The sequence below is a fragment of the Phocoena phocoena genome, chromosome 3 (genome assembly GCF_963924675.1).
Source record: "Phocoena phocoena chromosome 3, mPhoPho1.1, whole genome shotgun sequence".
Lineage (NCBI taxonomy): Eukaryota > Metazoa > Chordata > Mammalia > Artiodactyla > Phocoenidae > Phocoena > Phocoena phocoena.
This window is the reverse complement of record NC_089221.1, coordinates 84,857,951-84,863,533: the sequence shown is the minus strand read 5'-3', so window position 1 is coordinate 84,863,533 and position 5,583 is coordinate 84,857,951. Positions and strand designations below refer to the sequence as shown.

The window sequence follows — 5,583 nt, the reverse complement described above, 5'->3', positions numbered from 1 at the left end:
GGGGGAGTGTCTAGAATCACGGAAATAGGTTAATATTCAAAATTGTTTTGTGTTTACTTCTGAATAAAAGTTCAACTAAGTATTAAACAATCAGAACTCTCTGGCTAACCACTGATTATTCTGTGAATTATCTAGTTAAAACACAGTGTCTTAACGATTAAACTTAATAATTACACTGTTTATAATCTAAGTTGTTTACTATCTGAGGTTTAACACTCAGAGAGTCGATTAAATTGGGTAACTCCTCTCTTGGATGGGAGCAGTAACGTTCAGTGGAATGCTAACTACCTCTGAGAATTATGCTTAACTCAGAATTTCTTTGCCACAGGAGTAATTGATTTTAGGCTGGGTGAACTGTTTCTTAATATATATGCCCACAGGGAGAATGTCATTTTAATAAGATGCTTCTATAAGCCACACCCTACTTAAAACAGAAGGTTTCCCCTTTGTCTTCATAAGCAAAAACTGAAGGAGCCCTGTTTGAACTTAAGTAAACAACTGGGAGGTAATGTAATACTGAGTTGATGGTCTGCAAAGTATCTCTTTGCCAATTCAGCTATCCAAGTTTTGCTTTTGTTTTTAACTATAGCTTTCCTAGAAAATACATCTACGTTTAACCTTATTGAATACCACTAATTTGACCTAAATCTGCTTGTACTGGTCTTTCAGCTGTTCTCTTGATTTCATGATCCACTGTTTTGCTCTGCTACCACTATGACACAACTAAAATAAAAGTATCCAAATAATTGGAAGTTGTGGAGGGGAGGTAATAAAATAAACAATGTCATCTCAGAGATCAAGGTAAAAGATGGAGTCTTTAAAAAATATAAAATCATTGATTCATCTAAGCAGTCAAATTCTGATGCTGAGCCACAGACTTGACCCAATGGAGTATAAGCACTAAGGATTGCTCAAGACTGTCAACTGAATTCTGGGGAAAACTGCTTATAAATCTATTTCTATTCATGTTTATATAACCGTCCTTTAAAAATTTTAATTGTAGTGTATGTTTGCTAACTCAGAAAATTATATTAATATCATATATTATGTTAAATTTATTTATAAATACCTAAGTGTCCATCTATTTGGGACTAAACTGCCTATATAATATTGTTAATGTTATATAATCAAATTTACCATTCATTGTTCTTACTATGTGGCACCTAGTTTACAAAACCCCACAGACAGCCTATTTTATGGGAATTTACATTCAATTCAAAAACAGTTGCTTTAAACTTATCTAGTCGTGGCTGGTATTATAGTCCTTTAAAAGTAATTTCCAGGGCTTCCCCAGTGGCGCAGGGGTTGAGAGTTTGCCTGCCGATGCAGGGGACACGGGTTCGTGCCCTGGTCAGGGAAGATCCCACATGCCGCGGAGCGGGCTCGCTGAGCCTATGCTCTGCAATGGGAAAGGCCACAACAGTGAGGGGCCCACGTACTGCAAAAAAAAAAAAAAAAAAGTAATTTCCAGAAATTTTAATCTCTCTCAAACTGCTGAGGATAACCTGGCTTATTTTATATGGTACACAAATAAACATTTTGTGCATTTATTTTAATGGCAGCTGGAAATACAGAGCTAGCACACAAACTAGCACACAAATCAATGGACAATCACATACTGGGCACAAGGACTTGGCTGCAATCCCCCAGGACAAGGCCATCTTGGATATGGGGTGGCCTAACCTCACAATCTACAAGTCCCACTTTACCTTCCCTCATGGAACACATGGAGCTGCCCAGAAGCCAGGAGCTCACTGTCACTCAAATCTATACCCCCCTACCATCTCCATCACCCTGGAGGTGTGGGCAGAGAGGTGGTTTCCTGGAACCAACTCTCAGATTTTAGCCCCAAGAACCAGCCTCTACCATTTCCATCATCCCAAGACCACCTGCCCAGATTCCAACATCTACAAGAAGTTACTAATCTACAAACAGAGAGAGTTCACGGGAGGCAGCCCTCAGAGCAAGGCTTTCATTGAGGAACCATCACTAAGTCACCCAAGTTCCCTGTATCCCAGCCTCCTGACTCCAACCAGATGGCCAAGATCGAAACTGACTACTGGTCTGCCTCCCATGACTCTTCACTGTGGAGACAGAATGGAGGAAGCAGAAGGCATCTCAGGGACTTCCCTAGTGGTGCAGTGGTTAAGAATCCACCTGCCAATGCAGCGGACATGGGTTCGATCCCTGGTCTGGGAAGATCCCACACGCCATGGAGCAACTAAGCCTGTGTGCCATAACTACTGAGACTGCACTCTAGAGCCTGCAAGCCACAACTACTGAGACCACACGCCACAACTACTGAAGCCCACACGCCTAGAGCCTGTGCTCCACAAGAGAAGCCACCGCAAAGAGAAGCACGCACACTGCAACGAAGAGTAGAGCCCGCTCACCCCAACTAGAGAAAGCCTGTGCAGCAACAAAGACCCAATGCAGCCAAAAATAAATAAATAAATAAATTTTAAAAAATTAATAAATAAATAAAGTGTTTTGTTCTGTTTTGTTTTAAAAAGGCATCTCACAGGGAGGCAGATGAAGGGAAGGAAGAGGAGGGCGATGGTGACTCCAGAGAAGAAATGGCACTCAAGGAAGCATCAGAGAGAGAAACTCAGTAAGGCGATGTCCAAGTTGGGAAAGATGGTCTTGAAAGAAGAGATGGAAAAGTCATTGCCTATCCAGAGAGAACCAGTCCCTATTGGACTGGACACACTTTCATACTTCCTTACACCATGGAAAGTCTAATTGTTCTCTCTTTGCCTATGGCAGGACCACCCTGAGCTTACTATACTTCTCAGACTTCAGCCCATGGGGAGTGAGAATGGAAGCTCACACCTTGCTGATCTGTCCCTATGAAATGCTGGTGGCGACCAGTAAGGGGCAAACGAAGTTGCCTCCAGGCTTGACAGGCATTTGTCAGCCAAGGACTTCTCAAGGGTATTTTCCATGTCTTCTGCAGCCCTGGGGTTGTGGGACATGGACTTCCTTCCCCAAAATGAGGGAGCAGTCCTTTCTCTCATCCCTGGTCCTCACTGGATGGGGCAAACCCAGCCTGGACTCAAGCACACACAGAGTAAATGTTTGTGACCTCTCCCTGCCTCCATCCCCACATGAAGCTTCCCAGAAGAAATTAAGGAAAAATAAATATGGTACTTAAGAGGTCAGACCTGTCAGCTGTCTTGACCAATGGGTGGGTAGAACCTCCAGCCCTGGAAGGAGGAGGGTGAGAGTGGGAAGCAGCCAGGCAGGCAGGGAAAGCTCCAGGATCCCGTGTGTACCCAAGCACTCCTCCTCACTTCACCTTTTACAGCTCCCCCATCACCCTGACCTCCAGTCTCTTTGACTCTAGCAAAAGCAGGCTCCAGCTCAGGGAGATCTCAAGCAGGGAGGCCGCCCTGCCCTCTATCTAGTTCACCTTGTCCTCTACTTGCGACCCCCAACCTTCAAAGACTCTTGCTCCAAACCTGTGGCTTCCCCTAAAACCTTGGCTTAGAGTGGAGATGTCACCAAAACAAAATCCTTGACCACCATTAGCCTCCAGGCGAAGTCAGCTAGAACTCTACCTTCTAGTACCAACCCAAATCCTGGGCAGAACCCAGGCCTTCAAACTCCCTTGGATAGGATCAACAGGCTAGGCTACAGGAGCATTTCTGAATGTCCTGGCTACCAGGTCCTGCTCCTACCCATACCTAAAGAATGTAACTTCTTGGAGCACCACCCCCTCACACTGCATTTCTCACCTAACTCTCTGCCCTACCTTAATCATCCCAGCTTTTCCTCTTTACAAATACATATTTATATATAATTTTTATATATAGATGTAAATAGGTATAGATATATCTGTCTATTTCTGGGTCTGGGTTCTATTGCCCAGAGCCTGGGCACGATGCATGCGATAATGCTGGGGAGGGGGGACTCTGCTTGGAATTAAAGGTTCCATTGGGTCCCCCCCCAAAAAAAGATACATGTATATAAATATCATTAAGTGAACATTCTATTATTGCCAATATTTAAGTGAAAGTAAAATAAGACCCATTGAGAAAGGGTGGAGTTGAAATGTGTGTGTGTGTAAAGAGAGAGAGACAGACAGAGATAGGGAATCCAAGTATAAGTGATACATAGAAAAGGCAAAAATATGAAGGTAGCTTTTTTCCTGCCTTCAGACTTTAACTGAAACATCAACTCATCCTAAGTCTTGAGCCTGCTGGCCTCTGGACTAGAACTATATATTCTCAGCTCTCCTGGGTCTCCAGCTGGCCGAATCACCCTGCAGATCTTGGAACTCGCTAGCCTCCATAATCATGAGCCTGTTCCTCAATTCTTTATAATAAACATCTTTCTAGAAAGATAGATAAACAAAAATGTCGGAAACAGATGTTGTATTGTGCCATTATGCGTGAATGCGCACGCAAGCGTGCACACACACACACACACGCACACACACACATATTCTGTTTCTCTACAGTACCCCAACTGAGACACTGTTATATAAGAGGACTGAGGATAATATCTGCATTCTAACATGAGGACCAAGAGAGCAGTTCATGTTTCTATCTGGTGATGGAAACAACATAAAAAGAATAGTTATCTCCCAGCATAACGATGCATTTGATAACACCTGCACATTTTTATTAAATGCTTACCTGAAAAAAAATTATTATTAAGGTTAGCCAAAAGTTAAGTGAGTCTCATTAATAATTGTATTTTTAATTTCCTCCTCACCAAATGATTTATTTTCATGTGCTTCTAATCATGAGAGTGCACTTTAATATAGCTATAGAGTGTAGCCCTGAAGACATGGCCCATTTACCATTGTGCAGTAATATAAAAGCAATGGCAGCTAGTCATACAGGTGTTTTCAATTTCCATCGTACATGGTATACAGCCCTTGGTTCAGTGGATAATCCAACTGTAAACAGTGACTCATTGTTAACAACTCTGGGAAATAGGATTAACAATTTCTAATTTCAAAGTAAACCTATTTCATTTTTGTCCTGCAAATAAAAACAATGTGTTCAGAGATTTAGCTTTTCAGATTTCAGAGCTTCCCAGAAACAAAAATGTTGCAAACAAATTTTTTATTGTACCAATGCCATTATTGGAAACCACTGAGTATATGTTCTTAATAGCTTTTTAACAGTTTGGTACCAAAATAATGATGATGATGATGATGACGATGACGACGATGACGACGACGATGATGATAGTAATAATAAAAATAAATTGAAGTTCAATCAGATGAAACAAAATGTTTTTGAATTGAAAAAAATTTCATTGAATCTCTGAAAACTAAAACTCTTGTAAGTATCTACTACTCAATGTAATCAGGAGAAAAATAAAAAGCTTACTTAATATTAGAAAGCTTAGTTTCCAAAACGAAAGTTTTAGGTTAAATTTTAGGAATCTGGTGTGCCTTAGAACACAGTTAAATTGAATCAATAATCTTGTAATTTTTGTGACTTGTTTATTATACCATTCTAAAACCTATTTTCCTCTACCTTATCTGTGAATTCCTTTAGTAGAATATTGCCTCAATTGAAATCTATACCTCTACACTGAGTTATAGACTCTTCTCAACTCCCCATT

The 5,583-nt window shown here is 41.2% G+C and overlaps 1 pseudogene; it reads left to right on the top strand.

Moving 5' to 3' along the window:
- Positions 1-1,603: 1,603 nt before the first annotated feature.
- On the top strand, positions 1,604-5,283 carry LOC136120212 (dematin pseudogene; annotated as a pseudogene).
- The last annotated feature ends 300 nt before the right edge of the window (positions 5,284-5,583 follow it).